Below are 12,845 nucleotides of genomic sequence, written 5' to 3' on the forward strand. Positions count from 1 at the left end.
ATTTGGTACACGCAGCTCGTATCTCATGACCACCTGTCGGATGACTCCTCAGTGGGCAAAACAGAGCTCAGACCTTTGGTTTGGAATCATCGGAAGTTGCACATCGTGAACAGAGTGAATTTACAGAGTAAATTGGCACTTCCAGTCCATGGCTGATACAGAGAGGACAGAGTAGAGAAAGAAAATCTCTAAATCAAAATCAATAGACATTTTCTGATAGTTAACTCAGGAAAATCTGAGTTGTGATTTCTGTCAATAGGATGAATACATATGATAGTAGTCCCTCTTACCCATGGTTTCATTTTTTTGTGGTTTGCTACCCACAGTCAACCGTGGTCTGAAAATATTAAATGAAAAATTTCAGAAATAAACAGTTCACAAGCTTTCAATTCTGCGCCTGGGCCATGTGACGGAATCTGGCACAGTCTTCCTCCATCCCTCCCGGGACACACATCACTGTCTAGTCCAGCCTGTCCCGCCCATTGGTCACGTAGTGGCCTTGCTGTGACTGTCAGACGCACCTCAGTGTTTGTGCTCAAGTCACCCTCCTATATCACTAAGCTGTGGCCCCACAGGGAAGAACAGGGATTCTGCCAATTCGGATCCACCAAAGAAAAGCCGGGAAAGACTTCTTTAAGTGAAAAGATGAAAGTTCTCATTAAGAGAAAAATGCATATGCTGTGGTTGCTAATATTCAGTAAGAATGAACCTTCTAGCCACGAAGTCATGAAGGAAAAAGAAGTCTGTGCTAGGTTTGCTGCAGCGCCTCAAACTGCAAAAGTTGCAGACACAGCTCATGATGAGTGCTTAGTTAAGATGGAAAAATCATTAACTCTGTACAAGAAGGTATTCTGACAGAAAGAAACCACGTTCCCATGACTTTTATTACAGTATATTATTAATAAGTGCTCTATTTTATTATTAATTATTGCTGTTAATCTCTTACCATGCCTAATTTGTGAATTAAACTTTATCGTGCATGCTTGTGTGGGAAAAACACAGAACATATCAGGCCTGGTATAGCCCGAGGCTTCAGGGATCCACAGGCAGTCTTGGAACATGTCCCCGTGGATAAGGGGGGCTACGGCATTCGTTTGAATCTTCAAGTCACTGACTTGGGCAGAAGCAGAGAAGAGCCACAGCTCTGCTGACTACAGCAGTTTTAAAACTGTTCGTGTGGGTGAGGTCAGGGCATCTTGGTGGGGCTGTAGGGCCAAGGGCGGAAAAAGCATGCCAGTAAGTCCTGGGCCATTTTCTTGCAAACACGCACACACCCCAGAACACACGCACACCACACACACCCCAGAACATACACACATACACCTGGAACACAAGAACAGCAAACTGAAGTGGCTGCTTCAGCCAACATTAAATTTCGTCTCCGTCTGCTTTTTAGTAACCTGGTCAGACTCGAAGCTTTTTTTCTCGTCTTCCCTTTTAAAACATTCCCTAACCAAAATATGGAATTCATCTGCATTGTAATCCCAAGTGGAGCACAGACTCATTTCCTCTTGATCTGTGTTTCAATTACTCCCACTCACTCTCGTTTCTCATGGACAATGACTGGAAACACTCCCCAGTAGGAATTTCAACCACCCTCTTTGAGACAGATGTTTTGGAAACCACTGACAAGCTGCCCGTCACTGTGAGGAACTCTCACAACCATTCAGGTCCAAGCTGTGCTGGCTCCCCACGCCCAGCTCTACCACCATCTGCAAGACCTTAGGTTCTGTTAGATCAGCCAGATACCTGTTATGTAGCAATTTTTTCTCCACATCCCCTTTAACCAACACATTCCCCATCAGGAGGCCACATCTGAGGCCTTATCTCAGCAAAGTCATCCTCATCTGCTACGGCATCAAGAGTGGGACTTCTCAGGTGTGTCTCTGGAACAATCCAGTACAGCAAATCTTTCGATGAAAACATGACTTTCAGGAAGTGCATGAGGCACTTGGGAAAGAAAAACGAACTTCTGTGAGCCACTAGGACCTGCTCATAAATTTCTGCTAGGCAAATGGGGCCCTGGTGGCTTGAGAGAGTTGTTGCTCAATACTTCCTAGCACCCACACGAGCTCATGTTTCTCCCGAGGTGGGGGTGCCTCGCTGGCTCTCCAAGAGAAATGCAGGACAAGCTTCAGTCTTGTTCTGGTGTGATGCATAGGGCCGAGTGTGCAAGCCACCTGGATGTGCTGTAAAATAGTTTCTCAAACAGTTCCAGCTTTCCCAAATGCACCTATAAAAATAAAACTAAATGCCTGTTAAATTCACTCTTTAGGGGACCTACCTCGCTCCAACAGAGTCAAGGGACGGGAGAGAAGTTTCAGCAGAACCTAGCCCTCTCACTGGAAGCATCTGGTTCCTGGGAGGAATAAGGAATAGGTTCGTGCACGTTTGGAAGGGCACCAAGTGAGAGAAGAACATACCCTCCCAAAGACTATCCTTCCCCAGCCTTTGCTAAGGCCATGATACAGAAGAGGAGCTGGAGAAGCACACTGCCATTCGAGAGAAACATCCGACATTTAAGAACTTAAAACGTGTGCAAAAGTTTCCCATCTGCCTTAGCAACGCTACCTGCTGCTGTGGCTACAAGAATTCTAATTCCTCCTGCACCAATAAAACTGTGGGTGACTGTGAGCCGTCAAATTCAGGCACAAACACACACTTCCAGGGCTGCACATGCCTGCTTAGCGTTAGTACACACAGGGAAGGTTAGCCCTTTGGCTCCTTTCCTCTACATTCTTTTATTTTTCCCAGTGAGGGGCATGTATATGCAACACCACATGTCAACTTTATATGCAGCAAACTTGGAGAGGGTTGATCATGTAGTTGTATAGTAAGTATGACAAGAAAGACATTTTTCAAACTAGGTATCCTTAGGTACTCTACTTAGCAAAACCATTAGGGTGGAAAACCCACACAAACATAAAAATTAAAAAAGGGACTAACAGAGAGAAGCAATGCAGCAGAACACCGACGGACATAACTCCCGCCAAAGGGCCCTGTCCCCAGCTCCATTACTTTATCGGCTATGTGACCTTGGGGAAACAACTCAGTCTCCGAGCCTCAGTTTACCCATATGTGGAATGGGGAGAATAGAACCTACATTTAGTAGCACAGACCTGTATCCAAGGCACAGCGCTCAGCCAGTGGAAAGCTCTCAATAATGGTTGCTTTTATCACATGACTCTTCCTAAGCTTCAGCCCTGGACTCACCGGGGTTTACTTAAGAATGACAACCTGGCAGAGTCACCTGATGACTAGATGATGATGACTGATGACTAGAATTGGCCTCGTGTTCCCCTTGCCATTTAGAGGTCACAGTCTGCATGCTCTGTTTATATTGACTAAGTTTCCTGGTGACATAGTAGTTACCCAGAAACATGTATTTGTTTAGTTCTTTGCTTTTTCGCTGCTTCCAAATGTCTGCGGATTGATCTATGCAGATCCCAGAAATGTAATCATCACTTGCTTGGCTAAAGAGGCTTCTCTCTGTGTTTGTTTTTACTAGAAGTCAGTCCTCTGAACCTGCGGTTTGCAAACTTTCTTCTGACCACAGAACATGATTTATCAAAAGGAATCTGACAAGCAACTCTAGTTCTGTGTATGAGACAGATCAAAGCAGAGCATGTTGATTAAAAAGTAAGAGGCTGACTAGGGCCACCTTGCTCCCATCACGACCATTACCTCCAGGGAGCCCCTAAAATGCTCCCAGGAACTGCCGCACTCTGGCACATGCTCAGAAAAACTCGGATCTAAATTGCTCTGGCAACTCTCCTCACGGCCTTCAAACACCACATGGCCTGACCTTGAAGAATCTCAAGGCGGAGCTCCAGCTTTTCTCCTCCCAGCCTTATCAGTGACAGCAAAGTCAGAGACGCACACAACCACGATCCCTCGCCTACCCACTGTCCCTAATGTGGTGATGGTCTGCGAGGCACGCGGCCTGATTTTCTGTTTTGCTGACTTACACCTGAGACACATCAATCACTGAAAGAAGGGCACTGGGACCACCATGTCCACACGGAAACTAGGGAACCGGCTTCTGCGGAGCCAACTTCCACTTGGAGTTTTTTGTACCCATTAGGCCGTGACAGGCTTCCCTGGTTGACCAGATGGTAAAGAATCTACCTGCAATGCAGCAGACCCGGGTTCGGTCCCTGGGTCGGGAAGATCTCCTGGAGGAGGCAATGGCAACCCGCTCCAGTATTCTTGCCTGGAGAATCCCATGAACAGAGGAGCCTGGCGGGCTACAGTCCATGGGGTCGCGAAGAGTCAGACACGACCAAGCGACTAACACACACACACAGGGCATGACATATAAACCAGGGTCAATCGAATGTAACAAAAACTACACAGAACTTTCAATGAAAATGACATGGCCATGGTGGAATATATACTCCTCACAGTGCCTATGAGTTCCCAGCACAACGTTCATACATATGCCGTGCAATGGGGACGAGAGATGAGAGAGTCTGCGCAGGGGATGAGAATACTGAAGCCGCTGGAGAAAGTCATGGCTTTAGAAACTCAAGACTGGGAGGCAGTCCCCCCCGCCTCCCCCTCCGCTGCATGGCTGCTCAGCGGAAGCCAGCAGACACATAACTGTGGGAAGGCAGCAGGGAGAGGGGACTAGTCCAGGGTGGTCTGAGGGGAACTGGCCAGGAGGGATGAGGCTGCAGCCAACCAGCGAGAGGTCCCAGCCAATCGTGAGGCACGTCCTTCCTCCACCGAAGAAGCCGGCCCTTCTCCCTAGGGAAAGGCTGCAAGACTCCCAGCCTGAGTCACGCGGAAGCAGATTTTGCAAAGCGCTCCGGAGCTTCCCAGGGAGCCATCTGGCCGTGACGAAGGGACAGGCTTCTCCAGCCCCAGCCTCCCGTGGCTCTCGCGTCCTTCTGCTTCTCCCCAGCTCACTGCGGCCAGCACGGCCCTGGTGCAACTGTCACGGCCCTCCAGCTGGAGAGTCTTAAGATGGACATGGCTCTGCCTGCGGCCCCTGCTGCAGGGTGCGAGGCCTGCAGCCCCAGACCACCCTGTCCACGGCCCGACCTGGCCTTGGGGCGCTGAGAGGACGGCGGCGGTGATGGCCCAGGACCCGGCGCCACCAGGCCCGGGCCCTCTGCAGTCAGGCCACGGCAGGCGGCAGCACCCAGGCCGCGTCCATTCCCACACCTCACCAGGGCCTGCCAAAAACGGGCCCCTTCGACATCTGCTAATCACATTTGCTCCGCGGGGCCAGGAATAATTACACCCGCTCGATGCTGGGAATGCTGGCAAGGTCTCACATCCCCACAGCTGGTCGGCGGGCGGAGCAGATGTCTGCTGGAATCTAATCACTAAGCTGGAAAAACGAGCCCTCAGTGACACCAGTCACCTTCAGAGAGAGCTGTCGGCCCAGCCGTCGGCAGAGCGTTGGGTGGGGGCTCCACCGGCCGTCAGCCCCTCTAACCTTCCTGAGGCCGTGCCTTCTCTGATTAGGTACCACTTCCTGGTGCCGTGACTCACATGCCACGCACATTAGGTTCTTGTTAACTGTTCACGTGACTCGGGCTTCTGGAAAATCCCTGTCCAGAAATTTAGTTTGAAGCTGTAAAACTTTCTTAGGAAGTATCTGATTAGATAAACAACCGTATCTTTTCGGTCTTGTTTCAAAGGTTTTATTGGGTGCTACTGCTTATGTTGGTGTGTCTGTTGACTGTGGGTGTGTAACAAAGCGCCTCAAAATTTAGTGGCTTAAAACAACAATGACGTAACGCTTCTCACGACTCCATGAGTTGCCTAGCCTCACTCACGCACTGTTCTCAGTTGGGTCAGCTGTGCCAAAGGTCTGAGAGGCTTCAGTCACACAGCTGGCAGGTAATGGGGACACCTCAGCTCTCCCCTGACTAGCCTCTCCTCCTCTTGCAGGTCAGACCAGCTTCCTCATGTGGAGGTTTCAGGGCGAAGCCCCAAGAGGGCAAACGTGAGGCGGCAGGGCTTCTAGAGATCTGGACTCTGGGACTCACACCACACTTGGGGTGCGGCTGTCACTCCTGGCAAGTCAGAAGGCCATCTCAGACTCAAGGGGTAGGGAAACGGCTCCAGTTCTGGATGGGAGAGCTAGAGAAATCTGAGCCCATCTACCACACGTCAGCGTCTCCCCCACCGTGTCACAGTGGCGTGAGTTCTGGGAGGCGGTCTGCAGGTGCTTGCAGATCAAAGGGGCCCCAGGACAAATGCCGAATGCTGTATGCCACCCCTGAGACGCCACTGCTGCTTGCTACTGCTAAGTCACTTCAGTTGTATCCGACTCTGTGCGACCCCAGAGACGGCAGCCCACCCCCGTCCCTGGGATTCTCCAGGCAAGAACACCGGAGTGGGTTGCCATTTCCTTCTCCAATGCATGAAAGTGAAAAGTGAAAGTGAAGTCGCTCAGTCGTGTCCGACTCTTAGCGACCCCATGGACTGCACCCTACCATGCTCCTCCGTCCAAGGGATTTTCCAGGCAAGAGTACTGGAGTGGGGTGCCATCACCTTCTCCCACACGCCACAGTACCCATTAACCCGGTAAAGTCTCTGAGAGGTCCCACAATAAGAATAAATCCCGTTTAACGTTGATTGACAATGAACAAACACATTTACAGAAGCAAAGGAACCTAGAACACCATTTTGGAAAGTGTGGTCATGAATCCTGGATTTGGGGAACAGTTTTAGTTGAGCGTAACTAGCCTTTTAAAAATTATCTATTTATTAAAAATAATAATAAATAAAAATTATGTATTTATTTATTTGACTGTGCTGGGTCTTCACTGCTGCCTGGGCTCTCTCTAGTCACAGAACGTGGACCTCTTGGTGCAGCGGCTTCCTCTGTAGATGACCACAGGCTCCAGGAGGTGCAGCACGAGGGCTCAGTGCCTGTGGCTCCTGGGCTCTGCAGTACAGGCTCAGCAGTCGTGGCACACAGACCTCGTTGCTCCACGGCACAGGGATCTTCCCGGCTCAGGGATCGAACCCATGTCTCCTGCACTGGCAGGTGGATTAAGCCCCACATACTTTGTCTTGATGTCTTTTGAAACATCCCAGAAACGGCACATGTCCAAAATACTCTCTAATATGTGGAAGGGGCACATAGTACCTCAAGCCCTGAGTTGAGGTCATAAATCTGAAGGTCACCACAATTATCTTTCAGGTCATTAACCATGGAGAAACTTCCACTCAAAATCATTTTGATTAATCCTAAACAGTTTTTCTCAAAGTTGATGCACAAAGGTTTGGGGTCTTCACCTTCAGATATAATATTTTCGAGCATCGACAAAAGCCCGGATTCCTACAGAATGGATGTTGGGGTTCATGCTGCTTAACTTCCACAACCCTAAAACTCAGTGAAAACAGCATAACCAATAGTCTTCCACAAGGAACTAATGAACCACTCAAGAACTACTCTACTTATCTATAGCCCCTGATCTGTACCCTCCCATAGAGTTTTCTACTCCGGCAGAAAGAAAAGCTCATCCATCCTCAAAACTTGGCAGCTTTTGATGGTTATGGTATGGAAACAATGAATCTGTTGGCCATTAGACTATGATGATCTCAACAGTGGGTGAGATTTATACAGGCAAGGCCAGGTCAAATCAAGATTTAGAGCTGGTAGGTTGACAGCGCTTACCAGATTGGAAATGACAAGAGCAATCTCCCCAGATTCAATGACTGGACCCATCCCAGTCCCCGCACAAGGAGAAGCGTGCCGGGGCACAGTGAAGGCATGCTGCAAACTGGATGCTAAGTACAAGACTGAACACACATCCTATTTACTTTTGCTTTTTCTCTTGTGCTGGGGATATGGATGGACAAGGGGTAGAGAGAAGGATTTGTGTGTCTGGCTGCTAGGTCCACTTCTTACATTCGATTCTTGTAACATTCATTCACTAAAGGACAATGACTCACCCAAAGATACACGGCAGCCGGGGCCCAATTTACTAAATCAGATTCTAGAGGCCCTAACATTTCTCTCTTTGGCATCAAACACTTTTAAGTCTTCATCTTATGCTCTGAAATCATCAGGGAAACATTGCCTGGAAGCCTGAATGCAGTTTCAAAGGATGGAATAAAAGTGAATCTACAGAGGAATGGGGAATTCCATGGGAAAAAACATTCTATGAGTGATAAAAGAGGAAGTGGAAATTCCTAAGGGAAAAGAATCATGAGGACACTCATCAGTTTAAGAAATAAACAAGGTGACTGTTTAGGGCAATTCTGTAGAAAAGCCACTTAAAGAGCCTTTTTGAGAGTGGCTGAACTGTATGTAATTTTTAACTTGAGCAGCCAGAGGTCAGTCAGTCTAGAATTGGTGGGATGGTCTTCAATAGACTTTCCCTGGGGCTCCTAGTGAAGTGTTTGGGAATCATTTTCAGCTCTTGCTCCTAATTCACCCTGAGAAATGTCCCCAGAGCCTGGACACCACATTGAGTTCTTTTCCCCTCAACCAGGTAGCTACTCCATTGGAAATGAGACAAAAATGACAACTAATTGGATTAAACTGTTAAATGTAATAAGAGGGACAACCTGAGGCCAACTTACTGTTTTGTTCCTTTTCTCAATCCACATACTAAAGGATTCTAAGAGCAAGTGTGCCCCTGGAACATACCCCAAAGCACCGACATGCTAATGCCCGTGAGACAACCTGTAGAGAAAAGGGAAGAAATCAGGGAAAAAATAAGCACCACTAATTCCATATACTGGTAAATATAGCTAGATGTTTAGAACTCGGAAATGTGGCACACTTGGGGCTGGATGGGCTGACAGAGAAGACGTGGCAAAGAAAGGATAAACAGCATATTTTATGGATAATATTGACCACCTGCATGAAGCATGTCAATTTCCCCTTCAACAAGGCATTCACAGGCCTTACAAGGATCACTAACCAGCCACTTAGCACAAGATGTAGGTTTCACTGCCAGGAGGCTGCACTGATGGCATTTTGGACCTCGCACAGGTTCTATAAGCTCCATCCATCATCCTGCACCTAAGCTGCTTCCACAAGAGCAGGATGTTTGACGGGGACATGCACATGGGCCGACAGAAATGGTGTGACTGCGTGGGGGACACCTGTTGACACTGGTGAGGGGAGATGGCACCGGCAGGGGGGACGGATGCTCACAGGCTGACTTCTGCCTGCCTACAGAACGGCACTCAGCAACCAGTCCTGGCTGCCTGACCACGTTCTGCACCTTCAGGCTCCGTGCCTTCGCCCTCATGGTCTCCACCTGGGCTGTCCTTCTCCTCCTACATCCCTGGGTGAAACCGAGTCATCTCTAAGGCCAAGTCCAACGTCACAGCTCTGGGAGGCCTCCCTAAGCAGCAGGATTAAGTGCTCCTTCCTTTGTCAGCTACTTCTCTGCTGGTTGCACGGCTGCACTGGTGGGGGTGGGGGGTGGGGTCTTTCAGGGCAGGAATACGCTGCTACTCCACCATCACCAAACAGGTCTAAGTAATCAGATACCTCGTGGTATCAAGACCTTGTGCCTGCATCCCCTGGATGACACCAACGGAACAGCCAGGAGGCTGCTAGGACCTACTTTCCATGTTAGGATGTGCCACCAAGACTGCTGTGTAACAGAACAGGACAGACGGACACGAAGAAGAGGATTCTTTTTAAGGTCCACTAAGCGCTGGATTCCACCTTTTTTTTTCCCCAGGAATTTCCCCAAGTAATGAAGGTGGCCTCGTTCACACTTGGCTGGCCACAGATTTCCGTCAGAGTTTTGTTTTCTTCCAGATCTGAGTGCATGGAAAAAATACTGTAATTTCCTATGGGCCTAACTATAATTCTGTAGGCTGATTAGTACTGAGGAAACCACGACCCTCTGAGGAGCCTGGACAATCCATCTGTTCCATTTGTTCCCGTTAACGGCTTATCACAACCTTTGTGACTAAGGCATGATATGTTATTTTAGGAACAACATCTAGATACCTTGCAGAGATTCCCTCTACATCTTCCCTTCCCCATTTCAAAAACAGTAGCTAATTTCCGGTATTTTTCAAATCCACCCTGACATCGATCAGGCACTGACATGACTTAAGTGCTTTCTGCTGACAGTCTCCGCCTGTGCTTTGTCTATGACCATCTCAAGCAACCTCATCCATCCATGAAACAACGTTGCCCACTAAGAACCTGGAATTTTATTTCAACAACAACAACAAAAAGGAGGTTAAAGCAGCACACACTGTTGGTGCCCTAGTCGTACCCGCCTCAGCACCCTCTCCCACACGTGCAAACAGCAAGGACTCGGGACCTTCCCCCGATGGTTTTCCTCTGACCCCTGCAAGAAGCGGACCTTAAGCTCTGGCCTTGGGAGCAGCTCACAAGGACGCCTGTGGGCTGGAGGAGACATATGCCAGTGTTCCGGCCCCGCAGATGGGAGTTTCTGAAGACTGTTTCTTAGAATTCACCAGGGATTGAGCAACCTGCTCAAGAGCACCCTCTTCTTGGCTTTCTTCTCCCCGCCTCATGTGCCTAGTCCACTAAAAATGCTTTTCAGGATAAGCTCCAAGGTAGCCTACTTGTGTTTAAATCTTTGTCTCAGGATCTGTACTGGGGGAACCAGACCTAAGGAAAAGTACCAACAAGGAGGCAACCTGATATTGACAAGGGAAGGCAGAACCCCAGGACATCCCATATTCATGTATGGTCAATATTCACAGTAAATAAAATATCATCATGGCATATTCGTGCTGAAGAACCTTTCCGTGTCTTGGTCATAAGGAGCCTGACAGCCTCGGGAAGCAAATGGAGCTGTCTTAAATCTCTGGGAATTAGTGTATCATATGTGTTCAAAAGACTGGATTTCAGTGGTTGTTTCCAGATTCCATGGTATTAAATTTCCTTTTATTCTTCCCAGCACCATATTTTCAATAAACCCTGAAAAAAAAAACTACCCCTGGGTAAGGATATTTTGCTATTGTAACAGTCTTTCAATCTTTGGGAGATAACTCACCATTATTTTCATTCTCCAAAGTATTAATTTTACTCCCTCAAAGAATCTTATTAAAATAACTGCATTTCTTGCCTGGGAGGTGAAGTTGAAAAGCTAGCTAAAAAGGATAATTCCAATATTACAGGAAAATAATACACATGGAATATGGAAATAATTAAGCCCCAAAGAAAAAATGTCAAACCCTCAAGTCAAAAACACTTTATTTAGAGAATAATGCCCAGGGCCTCTCACTTGACTAATATGTGTTAGACATTATTCAAAGTGTAGTTTGCTTTAAGCCAAGCAGGTAGGTGAAGAATTCACATTTCTATAAAAGATAAATTAATGGAGGATGATTTACTTCATACAAAGAGTAAATATTCTGTTACAATGCTATGCCCTGAAAAACATCAATCTTATTTTTTTTAAGACCTGACTTATTTATTTTTAAAGACTGTCTCTAACTGAGAAAGCATATATCATTCATTCACAGCATGAAATCTCAGCTAGGGCAGGGTAAGAGGGGTCCAGAAGAAGGATAGGGAGGAGGCAGCAGGAATTGGAATCTCATGTAACCCATGGAGTGTTGTCAGTGAGGGAAAAGCAGGGTCTCAAGATGCTCCCAGGTGTCTGGCATGGGGGATGAAGTGGAGGTCTTTGTACCCAAAGAGAGAATCCAGGGATAGGGCCAGTCAGGGAAAGGGAACAGGTCCACTTGGGGGCACACTGCATTAGAAGTGCCAGTGAAGCAGCAGGGTTCCTAACATGGTCCTGATGCAGGAAAGGGATACAGATACAGGTGCAGAGAGTGAGCTTGTGGATGCCGTGGGGGAAGGAGAGGGCAGGATGAATTGACAGTAGCGTGGACAAATACAGGAGCTTCTTCCCTGGTAGCTCAGTGGGTAAAGAATCCCCCTGCAATGCAGGAGACCCCGGTTCGATTCCTGAGTTGGGAAGATCCGCTGGAGAAGGGATAGGCTACCCACTCCAGTATTGTAGAGCTTCCCTTGTGGCTCAGCTGGTAAAGAATCTGCCTGCAATGTGGGAGACCTAGATTCGATCCCTGGGTTGGGAAGATCCCCTGGAGAAGAGAAAGGCCACCCACTCCAGCATTCTGGCCTGGAGAATTCCAGGAACTATACAGTCCATGGGGGTGCAAAGAGTCAGACACGACTGAGTGACTTTGAATGGACATATACAGACTATCATTTATAAAATAGATAGCTAATGGGAACCTGCTGTCTTAACACAGGGAGCTCAGCCTGGTGCTCTGCGACGACCGAGAGGGGAGGATAGGAGAGGGTGGGAAGGAGGCTCAAAGGAGTGGGGGGGGGGGGATATATGCATACTTAAAGCTGATTCATACTGTTGAACAACAGAAACTAACACAAAACTGTAAAGCAATTATCCCTCAATTTACAGAGGAAACACACACCAGGGGGAGACCCCCCACAGGCAGGAGGCTACATGGGTCTGCAGCCTGGAAGAGGGGTTTGGACTGGGGAGGTTTGGCCTGTGGACTGTGGCTAAAGGCATGGAGCAGGCTAGAGAATTTGGAGACTGCAGGAAGATGCAGGAGAGAAAGGGGTCAAAGACTGCCTGCAAACAGACCTAAGGAGCAAGCAGGAAAAGTCAGTCAAAGAGCCTGAGAAGAAGCATGAGCAGAAACAGAGCAGGTAAGCCTCATGGGCCAACATACTGTGTGTTCATTATTGCTCTGTCAACAGGCATTATTCCAGGGCTGCCTGGACTGGGCGCAGCGTGGTGGCCACAGGCCTGGGGGCTGGGGGAGACACGTGCTCACTACGTAGAGCTGCTTCCGGATGCTGACTGTCACAACTGACAAGCCACATCACTACCCCGGAGTGTACTCTCTTTGACACTTCCACACTTGAT

The 12,845-nt window shown here is 48.2% G+C and overlaps 1 protein-coding gene across 2 annotated transcripts in view; it reads right to left on the reverse strand.

Moving 5' to 3' along the window:
- The window catches only part of LHFPL2 (LHFPL tetraspan subfamily member 2), a 170,014-nt gene that overhangs the window by 63,751 nt on the left and 93,418 nt on the right, over positions 1-12,845 (reverse strand). Inside the window, exon 1 of one of the 2 annotated variants that reach the window (XM_069595371.1) lies at positions 8,554-8,624. The exons of the other annotated variant lie outside the window; for it this stretch is intronic. The gene's annotated coding sequence lies outside the window, so the exon portion shown is untranslated. Of the gene's footprint in view, positions 1-8,553; positions 8,625-12,845 lie in introns of those variants that run through there. 2 annotated transcript variants of the gene reach the window in all.

The sequence above is a fragment of the Ovis canadensis genome, chromosome 7, assembly GCF_042477335.2.
Source record: "Ovis canadensis isolate MfBH-ARS-UI-01 breed Bighorn chromosome 7, ARS-UI_OviCan_v2, whole genome shotgun sequence".
Lineage (NCBI taxonomy): Eukaryota > Metazoa > Chordata > Mammalia > Artiodactyla > Bovidae > Ovis > Ovis canadensis.